Below are 21,438 nucleotides of genomic sequence, written 5' to 3' on the forward strand. Positions count from 1 at the left end.
TTAATTTTGCAGAGAATAAGACAGACAGAAAGAGAGATAGAGAGACAGAAGATTGAAAAAAACTGTGTGTTATGTTTCTGAAATATGAATCTGGAGACATCAAGAAGATTACAAAGCAAGTTATGTAGACAGAATTTTTAAAACCTACTTTTAAAAATATTTTTATTATTTTCTTTATTTACATTTCAAATGTTATTCCCTTTCCTAGTTTCCCCTCCATAAATTCCCTCTCCTCCTGCTTCCCAACCCAACCATTCCCATTCCTAGTCCTTCCATTCCCCTATACTGGGGCATAGAACCTTCATAGGACTTAGGGGCTCTCCTCCCATTGATGACCGACTAGGCCATCCTCTGTTACATATACAACTAGAGCCACAAGTTCCACCATGTGTTTTCTTTGATTGGTGGTTTAGTTCCAAGGAGCTCTGAGGGTACTGGTTAGTTCATATTGTTCTTCCTATGGTGTTTCAGACCCTTTCAGCTCCTTGGGTTCTTTCTCTAGCTCCTTCATTGGTTACCTTGTGCTCCATCCAATGGATGATTGTAAGCATCCACTCCTGTATTTGCCAGTCACTGGCAGAACCCCTCAGGAGACAGCTATATCAGATTCCTGTCAGCAAGCTCTTGTTGGAATGTGTCATAGTGTCTGGGTTTGGTGGTTGTTTATTGGATGGATTCCCAAGTGAGGCAGTCTCAGGATGCTAGTTCCTTCAGTCTCTGCTCCACACTTTGTCTCTGAAACTCCTTCCATGGGTATTTTGTTTTCCCTTCTAAGAAGGATTCTGAGCTTTTGGGCTAATATCCAAATATCATTGAGTTCATATCATGTGTGTTCTTTTGTGATTAGGTTACCTCACTCAAAAAAAAAAAAATCCTCCAGATCCATCCATTTGTCTAAGAATTTCATAAATTCATTGTTTTTAATAGCTGAGTAGTACTCCATTGTGTAAATGTACCACATTTTCTGTATCCATTACTCTGTTGAGGGACATCTAGGTTCTTTCCAGGTTCTGGCTATTATAAATAAGGCTTCTATGAACATAGTGGATAAGGAGCCACAAATGATTAGACACCCTTTTCCATCTTCCATCCAAATGTAGGGGAGAATAGATAGTAAGTAGGACAAGGGGATATGAACCTGTTTAGAAGTAGTTCTTTGGGGCAATTCCAATTTCAGGATATCAGCCGTCCAGTTCAATAGTGTCAAGATACCAAACATGAACCAGCAGTAACACCCAGGCCTTGTCAAAACAGCAGAGTCCATGTGACTAGAATCAGCTGGGACACCAAGAGAAGTTCTCTGAAGTGCTTCTTTCAGTGAAGTGTTGTAAAGCTAGTATGCAAGCATGCCATCAATAACTTTTAAATCTATTTATGCTCTCTCCAAACATTATGTGTCCTCCCAGAGGTGTTTTGCCTCAGCAAAACACGACTTGAATCTATAGCACATGGCATATTCAAAACTTTTCATTTCATATCCCTCTTTTCATTTAAAAATTGTCTTTTCCTAGTATTAATAATCTACATATAATAAAAATAATTATAATAACCATAAAACTAGAAATTTATATCATTTTTAAATGAATATCTTATGTACACTATAGTCTAACAACAACCTTAAAATCCTATCAGTATATAAACAAAACAACCTTACATTCTTACAAATATATAATAATTCAAATTAAACAACTTCACATTTCTATAAATATACACTAATTAAAGTTAAACAAACCTAAAAATCTATGCATCTACAATGAAATTGAGCATAATACATTAGACAATCAAAACCATCTATTCCAACTTAAGGAATCAGTTGGATGGTCTTATAATTGCCTCATGGTGAATTAGGGCATTTTATTCCTGTTCAGGACTCAAGAAATAAAATGGTTAATTCAAAACAAAACAAAATAAAACAAATAAACAACCAAGAGGCAGGCTACAGAGACACCCAGACTACCAAACACCAATAATAACCAGATGGTAAGAGCACAAGACCATGAGCAACAGAAGCCAGTATACATGGGTACCATCAGAACCCAGTTCTCCCACCACAGCAATCCCTAAATATACCAACATACCTGAAAATCAGGAAGCTGACCTAAAAACCTATCTCATGAAGATAGAAGAGTCCTTTAAGGGCAATATAAATAACTCACTGAAAGAAGTACAAGAAAACACAGGTAAACATTTAGAAGCCCTTAAAGAGAAAACAAATAAATCCCTTAAAGATACATAGAAAAATAAAATCAAACAGGTGAAGTAATTGAACAAAGTGGTCCAAGACCAGCAAGTGGAAATAGAAACAATAAAGAAAACACAAACGAAGACAACTATTTAAATAGAAAAACCTAGATAAAGGGTCAGGTATTACAGATGTAAGCATCAAAAACAGAATACAAGAGATAGAAGAAAGAATCTCAAATGTAGAAGATACTGTATTAGTTAGAGTTTTACTGCTGTGAACAGACACCATGACCATGGCAAGTCTTATAAAAAACAACATTTAATTGGGGCTGGCTTACAGGTTCAGAGGTTCAGTCCATTATCATCAAGGTGGGAGTATGGCAGTATCCAGGCAGGCATGGTGCAGGCAGAGCTGAGAGTTTTACGTCTTCATCCAAAGGCTGCTAGTGGAAGACTGACTTCCAGGCACCTAGGGTGAGGATCTTATGCCCACACCCACAGTGACCCACCTACTCAAACCCAGTCACACCTATTCCAAAAAGGCCACACCTCCAAATGGTTCCACTCCCTGGTCCAAGAATATACAAACCATGATATTCCACTCCCTGGCCCCCATTGACTTGTTCAAACACATGAGTCTAAGGGGGGGGGCATACTTAAACATAGCATAATGAAAAATGCATTTAGTCCAACTTTCAATGTCCTCATAGTCTATAGCAGTCTCCCAAAGTTCAAGGTCTCTTCTGAGATTCATCCAATCACTTAACTGTAATCCTAAAAGAAAGACAGGAAACCAACTGGGCAAGTTCCAAACTCTGCATCTCCTTAGAAGATACTGATACAACTGTCAAAGAAAATTCGAAACATAAAAATCCCTTACACCAAGACATCCAGGAAATCCAGGATACAATGAAAGGACCAAGTCTAAGAATAATAGGAATAAAGGAGAATGAAGATTCCCAGCACAAAGGACTCGAAAACATATTCAACAAAATCATAGAAGAAAACTTCATCCTAAAGAATAATTTAATAGTTTTAACTCCTAGCTCAAAGGACCTGAAAACGTCTTCAACAAAATCTTATGAAAACTTCTCAAACCTAAAGAAAGAGATGGCCATAAATGTACAAGAGGTCTATAGAACAACAAATAAATTGGACCAGAAAAGAAAATAATCTTCTCACATAATAATCAAAACACTAAATGCATAGAACAAAGAAAGAGTATTAAAGGCTGCAGGGGAAAAGGGGCATGTAACACATGAAGTAGACCTATCAAAATTGCAAAAGACTTCTCAACAAAGATACTAAAAGTCAGAAGAGCCTGGACTGATGTCTGCAGAATTTAAGAGAGCACAAACACCAGACCAAGCTATACCCAGCAAAACTATCAATCAACATTGATGGAGAAATCAAAACAGTCCAGAACAAAGCGAATTTCAAACAATATCTAGCTACCAACCTAGCTCCACAGGGATTCTGCAAGGAAAACTCCAACACAGGGAGGTACCTACACCAAAGATAAAACAAGATATTAATCATCTCACAACAAATCCTGAATCTCTTAACATAATTGCTGATTACATATGTACAGAAAGAGCTGTTTTACATATAGAGACTGCTACATTTGTACCTGGTAACTCAGAATTAACATTATTTAAATGATTGCCAGAGGCCATCAGAAATAGAAAACATCCATTGTATATTACTCATAGTCAGTCTCATACAGGTTTGTCAGGTTCATTAGCTCAGGGAAATGACAAAATTGACAAATTACTAATAGGAAATATGTTAGATGCCTCAAAAATTATGAAAAACATTGTATTAATGGAAAATATTTACAAAAATTGTCCTATCACTTGGCAACAAGCCAAAAAAAAATTGTCCTACATGTTCTCTATGAAACCAAATTGTCCTATTTACATATGGGATATGAACCTGTTCAGATAGTTTACCTGCTCTTGACTCAACTTTGTTATGTGGTATCTGTCTAGAAAATCATCCATTTTATCTAGATTTTTTCCAGTTTTGTTGAGTATTTTTCTATTTCTTATGGCATCTATCATCTATCACATTACACTTAACTTCCTCATTTGCTGTTCCTGGAATTATAGCAGTATTAATTTCTGTACTCCATAGTTGTAAAAGATCCCTTCCCCATATGTTTATGGGTATATCAGGCACATAAAGTTTCTGCTTCCCTGTTTGCCCTTCTGGTTCAACACAGTTAATCCATCAAACAATTTGTCTTATTACTGATAATTTACTAATTTCTATAAACTGTGTGTGAACCTTCTGAAGTGGCCTATTTTGCCAATGACTGACTTTGGCATCCATGAGGTGGGTAAACTGAGGCAGACAGCCATTAGCAGTTACTGCTTAGAGCCTGTGATGGGGATGGAATCCAGATACCTTCAGGAGCTCTTTCCAATAGCAGCTGATGATTTGAGAAGTTACAGGGCTGGCACTCCCTGTGGCCAGTGGAAAAACTATGAACTCTTTAATTCCTTGTGACTGGCAAGAAAGAAAAAGAAAGAAAGAAAGAAAATTCACACACACACACACAACTGAGTGGATGAACCAAAAAGCAGAGTACAGTAACTTCATACACACAAATACATACATACATACATAACTACAGACACAAATATACATATTCACACACAGAATGGTTAGAGCTAAGCTCCAACAAGCAGGATCCAAGCATTTCACACATACACATAAAGCGCCACCTAACACCTGGATAAGCTTTACATATATGCACACATACACATAGTTGATGGGTGGAAGAGAACAATGTTCCAGTCTCCTTTTCTCACAACACTTACACATATAAATACATATATACATAGTTGATGGATGGAAGGAACAATATTCTAACCCTCACTAATACAAACCTTACACATATACATACACATAGCTGATGGATAGAAGAAACAATGTTCCAGCACCCATTTACACAAACCTTACACATACACATATATACACACAGTTGATGGATGGAAAGAACGATGCTCCAACCCTCCGCACTTTGTTTTTTCTTCCATCACTTATGTACTGCGGCAAAATCTATCAAGCAGTATAAAATTACAATGTGATTACATTTTAGTTTTCTTCTAGTGAATGACTATGAAAAAAGCCAGTCAGTTCCCCAATAATTTTACAAGAAATAACATTACATAACATAGGTAAAGAAAACAAATTATTCCCCCAAAGCCATGTGCATTCATAACTAAGCAACATGTTATAGACTAACAGAGAGTACAGAAGCAGGGTAGTTCTCTCATCCAGTTTCTATTACTGGCATGCAGCAAACTGCAGGTACAAAGAAAGACTGATTATATTATCTATCTCTAAAATTAATCTTGTAAGAATCTTAAATGAATAACAAATCTAAAGTTCTATATAAAATCTGTCATATCTAACTTAAATTCTCAGAATACATATCTACTCATCACCAATTTTTAATAAATCATGTCAGAAAGCTGAGGGCAAAATTGAGTACAACAAAAAAATCAATCACCACCAGTCCAGTCTCAGTGAGAGTCACATCAGCTAGTGCTGCCATTGTCCTTGTTCCCTGACAATAAAAGATCCCTAGCTTAACTAATAAGTGTGTGCCTTTCTGAACATGAAATGGTTTCCTAAGATTTTCTAAATCAGACTCAATAGTAAAAACCACCTCAACTTAGCTTTAGCTTCACTAACAATTTTATTCTTTTTTTCCTATTAATTTTAGTTTAAATTTTTTCTTTAATTTTTTTTTTTTTTACATTCCAGATTTTATTCCCTTTCTGGTTCACCCTCTGACTGTTACACATCCCATATCTCCTCCCTAACCTTGTCTTCAAGAGGATGTCCCCACCCAGGCCTCACCAGACTTCTCCACTCCCTGGGGCCATGCCACTCTGAGGCTCACCTGTGTGGCTGTGGTAACTAGGAGTTGCATTGCATGAGTTCCAATGCCTTTTTTCATTCTTCCTGCATGTCCCTACGTACAATCTGGACTTGGCAAAGCATACTAACAACAGCTCCTGTATCTAGCAAACCTTTGTCAACACCGTTTATTTTAACCATTAATTTGGGTCTCTGATCATTAATCATTGTTTTCCAGAACATGTGTTTTCCAGTACTCCCAATGCTCTAATTCTTTCTACTGGAGTGGCCTTGCCCTTAATATAAGGAAACAACAATAGTTGAGCAATTCTATGTCCTGCATCAATTTGCTTCTTCTCTCGCATATATGCCATGAGTCTAATGTCTTCCTTGTTGTCCCCATCACTATAGTTAATTTTTATTTTCTTGCCTATTTGGTACTTTCTTGCTGATCAAAGAAAGATAGACAGAGTTCTTTACTGCAGGGCCTCACGCTGAAAGGCCCCTCTGTTCATTTTCTGAGGGCAAGTGACTGGTAGTCCTTTGACCGATGTTTGCCCTTTCCACAGCAGCTACAGTACCCTGGAAACTTTTGTGTTTCATAAAAGCCAAAATCAGCTTGTTCCCTTCTACAAACACCATCTTCCCTAATTAAATAAAAACAAAACCAAGCAAACAAAAAACAAAAACAAAAACAAACCTTTGTGAACAAGGTAGGAGACAATCCAGCAGCTATAGCTACTATTTTGCCAACCTCCTTAAAGAACATTGACTTTGTATGTGGGACCATGAAATTTTAATTCTTTTCTTCCGTGGAGCTCCAAATCAGAAGTGCTTCTTCCAAATGGCCTCTGCCTTTCCCAGGCCCTGCATTGGGCACCAATTTGTTGGGGCCGGCCAGTGGCTCACATGTCCAGGTTTCAGCCTGGAGGGCATCTTGGAATCTGGAAGAAAAGAGAGAGCCTAGGTGGGTTGAGAAATAATGGAACCAAGACATTCTAGTCTTTTCAAGGTTCAACTTTAATGTTGGGGAACACGCCTTATAAAGAAAAGGGGAGAAAGTCCATTCCCGCCAATTCATCCTTGGAGCCTGGAACCAGCTGCAGGTGATGACATGCAGAATAGGGCATAGTTTCCAGAATAGCTCTGGGGCCTCTCAGCAGGTAGCAGTATCTTGAAGGGGAACAGTGGCAGTGGCAGAACAATAGAGTGATCTAGGGAAGAAGGCTCCACCCTAGATAATCTTCTTAGTGGCAGCAAGGTCAAATTCTGCTTAGCCTGCTTCAGGTTTATGGGAGACTACAGGTAGCATGGTCCCTGTTGAGCTAAGGCTAGAAGCCCCAGAGACCCTGAAGTGACAGTGGGAGTTTTACCTGCTCCAGGGCACCAGGCCCCTATCACTAGCCTTAGTCCCCCCACCCCCATAGATTTGTGGGAATTAGTCACATAAGGGCAACACCCCAAATCCCTCCACATGTAGGGGATATGACCTGTAGCACATAGACTCAAGAGAGAAATATCCATTTTAAGAAGATACTTAGAGGCATGGGGAGCTTAGCCAATAAGTTTTTCTTCCCATACATTCCTCCCTACAAAAGGTGTTTAATATCAGGCCCACCCTGAGAAGTGAGGTATGGTTTTACACATCTACTGTCCACCATGACAATAAATGCCTTAAAACCACCAACTGCCTCTTTTCAACAGGACCCGTCATGGGGAGCATTAGAGATGGCCTTTCCTTACAGAGCTGCTGTCTAATCTCCTGTAGATGACATCTGTGCACTCCCAGCCATGACGGCCACTAAGACCAAGCCAAGCCTGCAGCCCCAGGCCATATCCAGCCCACAGGCAGGCCCCCACACCATTCTCAGCTCTTCCCCAGCTTCCAGCTGTGCCAGGATGTCTGGAAGCCTGAGAACCAGAAGGCATCAGCCTTCTTGCCAGCTCTGGCTGTTCTGCACCTCAGACTGCACTTCCCCACCCCCGGAGTAGTTTCCCTAGAGCCTAATATCTATCCAGTGATGTGGGGCATGTGCAGTCAAACTTCCTGCATCAAGGCTCCCCAAGAAGCTGTGCACTGTGGCAGAGCCTACACAGGATCCACAATCTTACACCATAAGCTGACCTTTCTTCTACCATATTTGAAGCAGAATTATCCTTGATGTTTAAGCCATGTTGGGTGCTACTTGTAGGCTTAAAATTTTAAAACCTACTTTTTAAAGATTCCCAAACACTTTAACACCCCGCCCCCCATTTAGTTCACCATCCAAAGGGAGAGGAGACAAGATGGTAAACAGGACAAGGGGCTGTGGAGTTATTTAGAAGAAGTTCTGTGGAGGCAATTTCTCCATTTGTCAGGACACCAGTAGTCTAGTTCAGTAGTGTCAGCATCACTGGTATGATCTACCAGAAAAAGCCAGGCAAACTTCTTTGTCATGCCTCTCACAAAGAAGTGAAGATGAGAGACCAATGAAGCATTGTAAAACTACCTATGGAAGCACACCGTCCTGCTTGTACTCTCTGCAAACATCAAGTGTCCTCCCATGAGTCTTGCCTCAGCAAAGCACCATGTGCATCTCCCACAGAAAAACAACACATGAGCCTTCATCACACGATAGAACCAGAAACTTCCACTTCAAAGTGATGCATAAAAATGTATACAAAAAACATAATTATTGTCATAATTAACAATTACAAGAAAGTTTCAAATTCGATGACTTCATTGGTGTTCTATTGCAATACCTTTGTTACACCTTAAGATCTAGAGAAACAAAAATGTTCTCCTCACTCAGCAAGTTTGTAATCCAACCAGAATGTGATCTCAGGTCTCCAGTTCTTGCCTATTTATTATATTAAAAGGAAGTGTTAGGAAATACATTACAATATAATGCATGAAGTACCTGGTGGGAACTTAGCAAGGTTTCCCTTTGAGAAATCAAACCATATGACAAACCCGATTTAAGAGTTTATTGTGAGGCAAGGAAAATGAACAGAACCTAAAAAAGTAATAGAGCCAGTGAAAGGAGGGATAGAGAAAGACAGAAAGAGATAAGAAGAAAAAGCGAGGCCTACTGGGAACACATCAGAATAGAGAAAGAGTGAAAGAAGAAAGGGGGCTTGGGTAGCAAGCAGTCTTCTGTGTATGCTGGCAATAAGGCACCTTGCTCACACCTTGCCTGCTGTGGATGTTGACACAAGCCTAGGTCCCTGGGAGAAGCCAAGCAGAACTGTCTGTTAACCAACAGTAAGAATATGAAGCAATTGCAACAATAACTAAGGTATGTCCAGAAAACTTGCTGTATAAGAGGAGCAAGATCCAGAGTGGGCTATAATGATTTCCTGGAAGAATAGAAGACTCATGTTCAAAGAAGAAGACACAATGAAAGGGAATTGGAAGTTTGCAGGACCTCTGAGTCCATTTTAAAATTACTATCTTTAAGAAAAATAGCTGAAAAGGATTGAGAGGTAATTTGCATTAGTGAGGATGGTGATACACAGTGATTGACATCTGGACCTCAAAACTTCCTCCAGCCATGCCTGGCTATTCAGATGCAAGGGAATATTGACTTAGCATGACAACTAAGTCTCCACTGACTAACAATGGATTGAATATGTAATAAACTTTAAGAACAAAATAATTAATTCCACTGACATTTCATTCTCAAATGGAACAAATACTGGCATTATATTACCAAAAGTAGAATTTTAGGTTTTTTTAATCATCACTCCATTTCAACAATTTGGCAGTACTAATAGAATTGTACATTTAAAACTCTTACTCAAAATAGTATTTGTCTCTAGAAAAACATATTGCAATTATTCTTGTTGGCTGAGATTTTTCAATGATTCTCCTACTGGTTAAATATAATTACTTATTAGAAGTGTATATTGAAAATTGTAGTAACAATGAAATCACTTTCTATGATTTTGTGACACTAATGTGCCTTAAATTGACTTTAAATTTACCATTAATAGTTACAAACCTTCTTTTCATCTTATGTATTGTTTAACCAATAAAATGGCATAATGTACTGTGCTTTCTACAAAAATAAATTAGAACTGGAATTGTTAAAAATCCATACTGCTCTTTTAGGGAACCCAAGCTCAGTTTCTAGCACCCACTTTCTGCAGTGGCTCACAACATCCTGGAACTCTAGCTTTAGGTCATGTGATCCTCCTATTGAATCCTACAGATGCCTCCACTTACACTTACATAAACTCACCCAGAGACACATTAATATTCAGAGAATATAAAACTAATCCCTAAGAAATAGTCTGAACTCTAGGAACATACATTTCACAAATCACAACTTTATAAGATTGTGATCGCCTGCTTGATTTTGTAGACTATTATATTAGATTCATATTTAGGTTTCACAGCTTCACAACAGAAGAGAGTTAAACTACTGTCAGACACATGCTAGATTTTTGGCCAGGGGACAATAGGATTATAGTAATTTTGGCTGAATGATGATCTGAAATTAAAGGCAAAATGGAAAGGAAATGAAACTAAATAACTGAGAGCAAAAGACACCGTGGATTAAATGAGATTTGCTTGGAAGTAATGACTCATATGTTCAAAGCTTTATATGAAATCTTGGAATAAGATACACCATAATTTTACTGGTAGAGAAAAGAAGAAAAAGTCTTCTTTTCCTTTCTCATGCTATTTGGATAAATGTTGAAAGGACTGAGTAATGTTTCTTTGAATTATAAGATTTTGACATTAGGAAAAAGGCTTTGGTTTTATATTAAAATCATGCACTCTGTCTTTTTAAAAATTGTATGGTGGAGGTAAATGCAATGTTTTAAAGAGAAAATCAGATATATAAGGAAGAGAAGTTGATATACATTCTCACATATATCAAGAATTACACATTTATTTTCATTGAATAAAAATGTTTAAGTAGTTTGTTTCTTTTAGAAGAGAGTAGAGAGGCCAACTTCAATAAACTTCCAGATGCCACAGAGGACCCTTAATCAAAGAGAGTGAAGAGAAGGAAATTTTTATTTTATATTATCTCATTCTTTTTCTCTTTTCCCTAACTTTCCACATGCATAAATCTACATATTTGGGGGTATGTGTAAACACGGAACACACACATACAAGACTCCTAAGGGAAGGTTATTGCAAGCAATGACAAAAATAAATGGTCCTGGCTACCTTAGTATAGAAGATAGTTGGAATTCATTTTTCCCACTTAGAAACTCCTGTTTTCTTTATTGAAATCTCTAAGAGACATATTGGGTATTTAAATATTAGATTCCAAGTTTGTGTGAATACACAATTCACTTAAAACCAATTGCCCAATGATCAGAAAAACTAATTTGCTAATGTGATATGAATTATATTTTATTGTCTGCATATTGATGTGCATGCTTATCTATGTGATTGTGGGCACACATGAATCAGAGAACAACAACAACAGGTGTCTCCCTGCCCTTCTTGTTTGAGACAGGGTCCCTTTGTTTTACACTGTTGTATATACCAGGTTAGGTAGCTTGTGAGCTTCCAGGGGTTCTCCTGTTTTTGCCTTCTCTATAGTATAAAAGTTCTAGGATTATAGAAATCTGGTACCACATCCATTTTTACAAGGATTCTGAAGATCGGAAATTAGGTCATCAGAATTCTGTATAGAAAAATACATTTACCAATTAAGCCATCTTCCCAGCACCGTATCAAATACTATACAGTTTGTTTACATATGTACATGTATGCAAGTTGTTCATTACAGGGATAATACAATCTGAGAACTCTAGTATGCCAAGGGTACTTAGAAAGAAAGATAATATATATATATAAAGACACAAGAATTTTCCCAAAATATGAAATAAAACATATTATATATACTGTCATATATTTTAGAGTGTTCTTGAGGAAGATCATTACTAAGAAAACTATTTTTTAAAGTAAAGATTTCACTAATTTATATTCAGTTGAATAATGTTGTAGTGGTTTCATTAAAATGTGTTAAAACCCTAAAGGTCTTTCCTATATCAACATTATTTTATTTTATATTTTGAAATGTAGAAAGAAACTAGAAAAGAAAATTTACTATTAAAACCAATGTCTACCATGAAGATTTTTGTATGTATTGTGTGTCTTCACATGAAATTTCTTTATGAATATCTATGCTAACTGTTTATATGTTTGTTTGTTTTTCTATGATTTTTTCCTGGCTTCAAATGATACCTCTACTAATGACTTTTTTAAAAAGCTATAAGTAGTTGTTAAACAAAACAAAAACATTGCTTTGCCAAAGTACAATTCTTGTGTTCTCCTGATACACAAATTTAATCTATCCACTGATATGCAATATTGACATATCGTATCATGCTTATATCATAATGAAGTTGTATACAAGGATAAGAAAATATTCCTGCCTCTTAACCTCATTCCATCAAGCAGAATATTTTATATTCATGAAGCACAGGCATTTAGCCCCAGTACTCAGAAGGCAGAGGTAGGTAGATATATGTGAGATCTGTCAGTTTGATCTATAGAGCAAGTTCCAGGAAGCTGGAGCTACATGCACAGACTATGCCTAGAAATAAGTAAATGGATAAATTGTGTCTTAGTTAGGGTTTTACTGCTGTGAACAGACACCATGACCAAGGCAAGTCTTATAAAAAACAACATGTAATTGGCACTGGCTTACAGATTTAGACATTCAGTCCATTATCATCAAGGTGGTAGCAGGGCACCATCCAGCAGGCATGTTGCTGGCAGAGTTGAGAGTTCTACATCTTCATCTGAAGGCTTCTAGTGAAAGAGTGACTTCCAGGCAAGTCGGGTGAGTGTCTTAAGCCTACACCCACAGTGACAAACCTACTCCAACCAGGTCACACCTATTCCAAGAAGGCCACAACTCCAAATGGTGCCACTTCCTGGTCCAAGAATATATAAACCATGACATTCCACTCTCTGGACCCTATAGACTTGTTCAAACACATGAGTCTATGGGGCAGGGGGAGGCATACTTAAAGATAGATCATGCAAGATGCATTTAGTCCAACTTTTAAAGTCCATAGCAGTCTCAACAATATTAAAAGTCCAAAGTTCAAGGTCTCTTCTGAGATTCATCTAATCACTTAACTGTAATCCCCAAAGATAGACAGGAAACCAGCTGGGCAAACTCCAAACTCTACATCTCCATGGCTGATGTCAAAGTGGTCTTCGGATCTCCACTCCTTTTTCATCTTTGATGACTGCAACAAACTGCTTTCTCCTGGGGTAGTTCCACTCCCTGTTAGCAGCTTTCCTAAGCATGTATTCCATTGATCTGGCATCTTTAACATCTTTGAGTCTCCAAGACAATTTCAATGTTACAGCTTCTTGTTTCAGTGTCTGGGATTCCACTTTATCTTTTGGCCTCCTCCTAAGGGCTATCATCACTTCTCCCTTTGTAGCACTCTAAGCTCAGGTTGATCCATTCCAACTAGGCTTCACCAATAGCCTCTCATAGGCTCTCTTCATGTGGTCAAGCCTCAAATGTTTTGCATGACAACTTCAGTCTTAGGACATCAACTACAGCTGAAGCTACACCTTCTCCAATGGCCTTTCATGACCTCTCACAGTGTGAAGCCTCAGCTGTTCTTCATGACACCTTCATGCCTTCAAAACAAGTATCACCTGGGTGACACTTACACATTACCAAATCCAGCTGCAGCATAAGATACAACCTTGCCTATCTCTGGAACACAGCTTCTTTGTGCTCCCAGAAGATTTCACCTCAGTGACGCTGGTCTCTTCTTAATCACTGCTAATTTCTTAGCTCCAGCTAACCAGCTTCAATTGTACCAGTAGTTCTTTCAATTCTTAACTCTAGAGCTAGAGCCACATGGCTGAAGCTGCAAAGTTCTGCTGCTTGCAGGAACTAGAGCATGACCCCCTTGTACTATTACATTATCACTGGCTTTGTTTTCCAAGTCCTGCACTGCCTAAGCTTGGCTGTCCTGTATCTTGCTCTGCAGATTGACCTTGAAAGCGGAGATCAGCATGCCTGTCTCCTGGGATTAAAGGTGTGTACCACCATGCTTGGATCTAAATTTAGCTGGGTAGAATCTTGCCCCAAGGTCCCACTCCCTTAATCTGTTATCTCCTAGAACACAGGATTTTGTTCCATTTCACTTCCTAGTACCCCTTTAATACTCAAATCATATATTTTATATTTTTCCTTTCTAAGCTTGCTATGCTTGTTCAAACTTCTCTTCACAAGACTTAACCAGAGAACAAAGTCTCTGCTTCGTTTTTTGAAACTTCCTTTGTCAATGCAATAATCTGAGTCTCTTCACCTTAGCCTCAGGCAGACTTTTCAGACATGGGCAAAAAGTAGCCACATTCTTCACCAAAATACCACAAAAACAGTCTTTATACCATATTCTGAAATTCTTCTCCTTTCAAATCTCTTGGGCCAGGTTAACATAGTTCAATGTACTCCCAGCAACAAAGTCTTCCATATTCCTACTAGGATAACCTATTAAGCCCCATTTGAAGAATTCTACTGTTTTCTGAATCCAAAGTTCCAAAGTCCATATTCTTTCAAATAAAAGCATGGTCAGGCCTATCACAGCAATACCCCACTTCCTGGTACCAACTTCTGTATTAGTTAGGGTTTTACTGCTGTGAACAGATACCATGACCAAGGCAAGTCTTATAAAAAACAACATTTAACTGGGGCTGTCTTACAGGTTTAGACATTCAGTCCATTATCATCAAGGTGGGAGCAGGGCAACATCCAGCAGGCATGTTGCAGGCAGAGTTGAGAGTTCTACATCTTCATCTGAAGGCTTCTAGTGAAAGACTGACTTCCAGGCAACTAGGTGAGTGTCTTTAGCCCACACCCACAGTGACAAACCTCCTTCAACCAGGTCACACCTATTCCAACAAGGCCACACCTCCAAATGGTACCAATCCCTGGTCCAAGAATATACAAACCATGAAAAATTGTTAAAGTAACTAACCAGTAACTGATCTGTCTTAACGTTCACTTTGCAAGATGGACCCCATAAATGACACTGCTTGGGTGACCAAATCCCTGACTACATAGCCCAGTGGTCTAGGGCAAAACCAAGTAATACAGATCTAAGAAAAAGGAAAAAGATGTAGTGAAAAATGACCCCCAATGATGTTATACTCATGGATCAGTTTCTTGTTCAACCATTATCAGAGAAGCTTCCTTCTGTAGCAGATGGGAACAAATATAGAGACCCACTGCCAGAGATTACTCAGAGTGAGTGAATTTGGAACACTCAACTCTAAATTGGATATCCAACAAATCTCCCCCCGTGTACATCAGAGAACCCTGCTAGAGAGGAGGCAGAAAGGTTTTAAGAGCCAGACAGGATAAAAGACACCAAGAATTCAAGGACCTCTAAAGCACCATGAGCAAAGCTCTTATGAACTCAAAGAGACTGAGGCAGAATACACAGCCTCTGCACACGTCTGCACCAGGTTCCTCTGAACTTAGGACTTTCAGTTTAGTGTCTTTATGGGATTCCTGACCATGAGAATGAGTGGGTGTCAGAGTCTTGTGCCTTCTCTTGGGCTCTTTTCCTTGTGCTGGTCTGACTTGTATGAATTCAATTTGATAAGTTTTGTTTTATTAAAGTTTTATCTTATTAAATTTGAAAGATGAATGAATGTATTCCTAACCATTAGGGTAAAGATTAATAAATAAATTGTATTTATTTATGCAGGGAGAGGGGAAATAAGTTGTTTTTTGTTTGATTGTTTGTTTGTTTTGTTTTTTTTTTTAATGGAATGACACTGGGTATATCAACCACTCTAAGACAGATGTCATCAGGAGTTCTTGACCAACAAATAATGGAATCCATGGTTCATTTTTGTTGTTGTTGTTGTGTATGTGTGTGTCTTTATGTGTGTTTGTATGCATGTGTGCATATGGTTATTATTTGGTGGGATTTTGGTGGTTTATTTTTGGATGACATATTTTATTTCTACATTTTGGTCATTTTCTCGTATTTTTTTGTTTGTTTGTTTGTTTTTTGCTTTTTGAGAAAAGTTAAGTTTGGCAAGTAGGGAAGAGCTTGAAGAAGAAAGAAAACATGATCAATTTATTTAGATTTGAAAATTGTTTTAAATAATAAAATATATAGGTAAATAGACAATACAGAGAAAAAAAAGAGAGGACAGAGAGAGTGATGTTGAGGAGATAAGAAAGAACAAATGCATTTCTGTTTTAGATAAGTCTTTAGGATTCATGTCACAGGTTCACATGCACAAATCTTGTGATTCACACACTGTCACTTTCCATCAAGTTGATACCACTCAGAACCTTGTTCATTTTAGCAATTTTCATCTCCCAATGCTAGTTAGCGTTTTTGGCTGCTCATCCTTACTGGTGTGGAGTGATGAACAATTTTTCTAACAAAATTTTCACAATACTATATGATGATATGGGCAGTGGTGTTGGTGGTGATGATGATGGTATGTAGATATTACATCTATCTCATTTTAATCATCTGCCATTTAAACTAAACATACATGACAAATATGAGTGTGTGATTATTTAAACAAACAAACAAACAAACAAACAAATAAACAAACAAAATCCTTGCCACTCCTTTGTATTACATATATCTCCAAGCAACAAATTAAAAGTCTTCAAAATTGTCAGAAGATTGTGCTCCTTTCTCCTTTGGCTGTCAGAGACCAAAGCTGCCATCACACATGTTTATAATAATTACTATTCCACTAGTTACCTTTAGGTACTCACAACAATCTTTATTTGTGCCTAATTTTACAAAAACAAGTACTACAATTTGTGTACAAAATCTCCTCACTTGGCTATACTGGGCTACCTAGCGAATTCTTATTAGATCTATCTGAATTCTTATTAGCTCTAACTTAGACTACATAGACTACAGATGAGTTTCCCTGTTGATATAGGATTGGAACACTTACGTTTTAAAATTTTTCACTGGGAATCCTAATTAACCTTTTATCTGTCAAATGGTTATTTGTTTTAATTTATGTCAGTGTGCTGATGGGATTGATGTCCAAGTCAGTAAATATATGGACTCTAACTAATTCTAATCACTCCCAAAACAGATTAGCATACTAGGTAGAAGTATTGACTCTAACCATGGTGGAAATAAAACATATGTGTATGAATATGGTCCCACTAACATGCAAATCTAAGAATCTGCTGTCATTAAATAAAGCAACTATTACTTGGTATCATTTACAATGACATATATAGTCATTTGCAATGACTATATAGCCTTAACAGAAACCCAAGTCATTCTACAGAATAGAACCAGAAAAACACATATTTAAGTTGAGGAAGCATGAACATAATTATGTAGAAAAGGAATATATCCATTTCAGCACACATCCTTGAACATGTGATGGATGCATAGCTCCATAGTGCAAGGTACATTAGCGCATATGTGGGTATTATAAGACCCAAGATTCAGAGGACATACAAGGAAAGTATTCTATGAATAGCACATCAAAAATCTTGAAGAGAAGATGCAATATGTAAATAAATAAGCTTTTAGTTTAAAGATTTTTTGGGTTTTATTTGTGTTAATTGAATTTGTTATGACAAATATACACTTTGGGATGTGTAGAGAACCACCTCAAGGATGTGAAAACTAACACAACCCTTTTTTTTATGGTTCTAGAGAAAAAAAATTCAATGGACTGATGTAAATTTTCTGTATATCTTTGTGATCATACTTTTACTATCTTCAGTATTATTTCATGATTACTAGAATGAAATGTCTACTACAACACCACAACAATATAAAGATTTTATACTACATTAGGTCTACTTTTTATTTTATTAGATATTTTCTTTATTTACATTTCAAATGTTATCCTCCTTCCTGGTCTCCTTCTGAAGTCTCCCTCTCCATATACCCTTCCCTCTCCCTGTGCTCACCAACCCACCCACTCCAGATTCCTAGCCTCAGCATTCCCCTACACAAGGGCATAGATCCTTCACAGGACCTAGGGCCTCTCCTCCCATTGATAACCAACAAGACTATCCTCTGCTGCATATGTAGTTGGAACCAGAAGTCCTACCATGTGTACTCTTTGGTTGGTGGTTTAGTCCCTGGGAGCTCTGGGAGTACTGATTAGTTCATACTGTTTTTCCTCCTATGGAGCTATAAACCCCCTCAACTCCTTCCTTGGGTCCTTTCTCTAGCTCCTTCATTGGGGACCCTGTGCTCAGTCCAATGGATAGCTGTAAGCATTTCATTCTATTTTTGCCAGGCACTGGCAGAGTCTCTCAGGATACAGCTATATCTGGCTCCTGTCAGCAAGCTCTTATTGGCATCTGCAATAGTGTTTGGGTTTGGTGGTTGTATATGGGATGGGTCCCCAGGTGGGGCAGTCTCTGGATGGCCTTTACTTCAGCTTCTGCTCCACAGTTTGGCTGTTTAACTCTTTCCATGGGTATTTGGATCCCACTTCAAAGAAGGAATGAAGTAACCACACTTTGGTCTTCCTTCTTGAGTTTCATGTGTTTTGCAAATTGTACCTTGGACATTCCGAGCTTCAGGGCTAATATCTACTTATCAATGATTGTGTATCTTGTGTGTTCTTATTGGTTTACCTCACTCAGGATGATCCTCCAGATCCATCCATTTGCCTAAGAATTTCATCAATTCATTGTTTTTTATAGCTGAGTAGTAATCCATTCTGTAAATGGACCACATTTTCTGTATCCATTCCTTTGTTGAGGGACATCTGGGTTCTTTCCAGCTTCTGGCTATTATAAATAAGGCTGCTATGAACATAGTGGAGCATTGTGTCCATATTACAACTTGGAACATCATCTGGGTATATGCCTTGGAGAGGTATTGATAGATCTTCCAGTAGTACAATTTTCATTCTTCTGAGGAACCACAAGACTGCTTTTCAGAGTGGTTGTACCAGCTTGCCATTTCAGCATCAATGAAGAAGTGTTCCTCTTTCTTCACATCTTTTCCAGCATCTGCTGTCACCTGAGTTTTTGATCTTAGCCATTCTGACAGGTGTGAGGAGGAATCTTAGGGTTGTTTTGATTTGCATTTCCCTGATGACTAAGGATGTTGAACAATTTTTTAGGTGCTTTTGAGCCATTTAATATTCCTCAGTTGAGAGTTCTTTGTTTAGCTCTGTACTCAGTTTTTTAATAGGGTTATTTGTTTCTCTGGACTGTAACTTCCTGAGTTCTTTGTATATATTAGATTTTAGCCCTCTTTGGATTTAGTAAAGATCTCAATCTTTTGGTTCCTGTTTGTCTTATTGACAGTGTTCTTTGCCTCCCAGAAGCTTTGCAATTTTATGAGATCTCATTTGTCAATTCTTGATCTTACCGTATAAGCCATTTGTATTCTGTTCAGGAATGTTTCCCATGTGCCCATATCTTCGATGCTATTCCCCACTTTCTCCTCTATAAGTTTCAGTGTATCTGCTTTTATGTGGAGGTCCTTGGTTCTCTTGGACTTGAGACTTGTACAAGGAGGTAAGAATGAATCGATTTGCATTCTTCTACATGCTAACCACCAGTTGAGCCAGCACCATTTGTTGAGAATGCTGTCTTTTTCCCACTGGATGGTTTTAGCTCTTTTGTCAAATATCAAGTGACCATAGGTATGTGGGACCATTTCTGGGTCTTCAATTCTATTCTCTTGATCTACCTGCCTGTCACTGCACCAATACCATGAAGTTTTTGTTTGTTTGCTTGTTTGTTTGTTTCACAATTTCTCTGTAGCAGAGCTTGAGGTCAAGGATAGAGATTCCAACAGAAGTTCTTTTATTCTTGAGAATAATTTTCACTATCCTAGGTTTTTTGTTATTCCAGATGAATTTGCAAATTGCTCTGTGAAGAAATGAGTTGGAATTTTGATGGTGCTTGCATTGAATCTGTATATTACTCTTGGCAAGATGACAATTTTACTATATTAATCCTGCCAATTTGTGAGCATAGGAGATCTTTCCATCTTCTGAGATATTCTTCTATTTCTTTCTTCAATGACTTGAAGTTTTTATCATACAGATCTTTAACTTTCTGAGTTAAAATCATTCCAAGATATTTTACATTATTTGTGACTATTGTAAAGGGTGATGTTTCCCTAATTTCTTTCTCAGCCTGTTTATCCTTTGTGTAGAGAAAGGTCACTGATTTGTTTGAGTTAATTTTATATCCAGTTACTGCACTGAAGCTGTTTATCAGGTTTAGGAGTTCTCTGGTGGAATTTTTAGGGTCACTTATAAATACTATTATAACATCTGCAAATAGTGATATTTTGACTTCTTCCTTTCCAATTTGTATCCCCTTGATCTCCTTTTGTTGTCGAATTGCTCTGGCTAGGACTTCAAATACTATATTGCATAGGTAGGGAGTAAGAGGGCAGCCTTGTCTATCTCTGATTTTAAAGGGATTGGTTCAAGTTTCTCTCCTCTTAGTTTGATGTTGGCTACTGGTTTGCAGTATATTGCTCTTATTATGTTTAGGTATTTGCCTTGAATTCATGATCTTTCCAAGACTTTATCATGAATGGGTGTTGGATTTTGTCAAATGATTTCTCAGCATCTAATGAGATAATCATATGAATTTTTTTCTTTGAGTTTGTTTATATAGTGGATTATGTTGATGGATTTCCATATATTGAATCATCTCTGTATCACTGGGATGAAGCCTACTTGATTATGATGGATAATCATTTTGATTTGTTCTTGGATTCGGTTTGTGAGAATTTTATTGAACAGTTTTGCATCAATATTCATAAGGGAAATTGGTTGAAGTTCTTTCTTTATTGTTGGATCTTTGTGTTGTTTAGGTATCAGAGTGATTGTGACTTCATAGAACGAATTGGGCAGTGTACCTTCTGTTTCTATTTTGTGGAATAGTTTGCAGAGTATTGGAATTAGGTCTTCTTTGAAGATCTGATAGAACTCTGCACTAAACCCAGCTGGTCCTGGGCTTTTTGTTTGTTTGTTTCTTTGTGAGACTATTAATGATTGTTGCTATTTCTTTAAGGGATATGGGACTGTTTAGATAGTGTATCTGATCCTGATTTAACTTTGATACCTGGTATCTCTCTAGAAAATTGTGAGTTTCATCCAGGTTTTCCAGTTGTGTTGAGTATAGGATCTTGTAGTATGATCTGATAATTTTTGGATTTCCTCAGTTTCTGTTATGTTTCCCTTTTCCTTTCTGATTTTGTTAATTAGGATACTGTCTCTGTGCCCTTTAGTTAGTCTGGCTAAGGGTCTATTTATTTTGTTGATTTTCTCAGAGCCAGCTCCTGGTTTGGTTGATTCTTTATATAGTTCTTTCTGTTTCCACTTGGTTGATTTCAGCCCCGAGTTTGATTATTTCCTGCTGTCTACTCCTCTTGGGTGAATTTGCTTCCTTT

The sequence above is a fragment of the Mus caroli genome, chromosome 10, assembly GCF_900094665.2.
Source record: "Mus caroli chromosome 10, CAROLI_EIJ_v1.1, whole genome shotgun sequence".
NCBI lineage: Eukaryota > Metazoa > Chordata > Mammalia > Rodentia > Muridae > Mus > Mus caroli.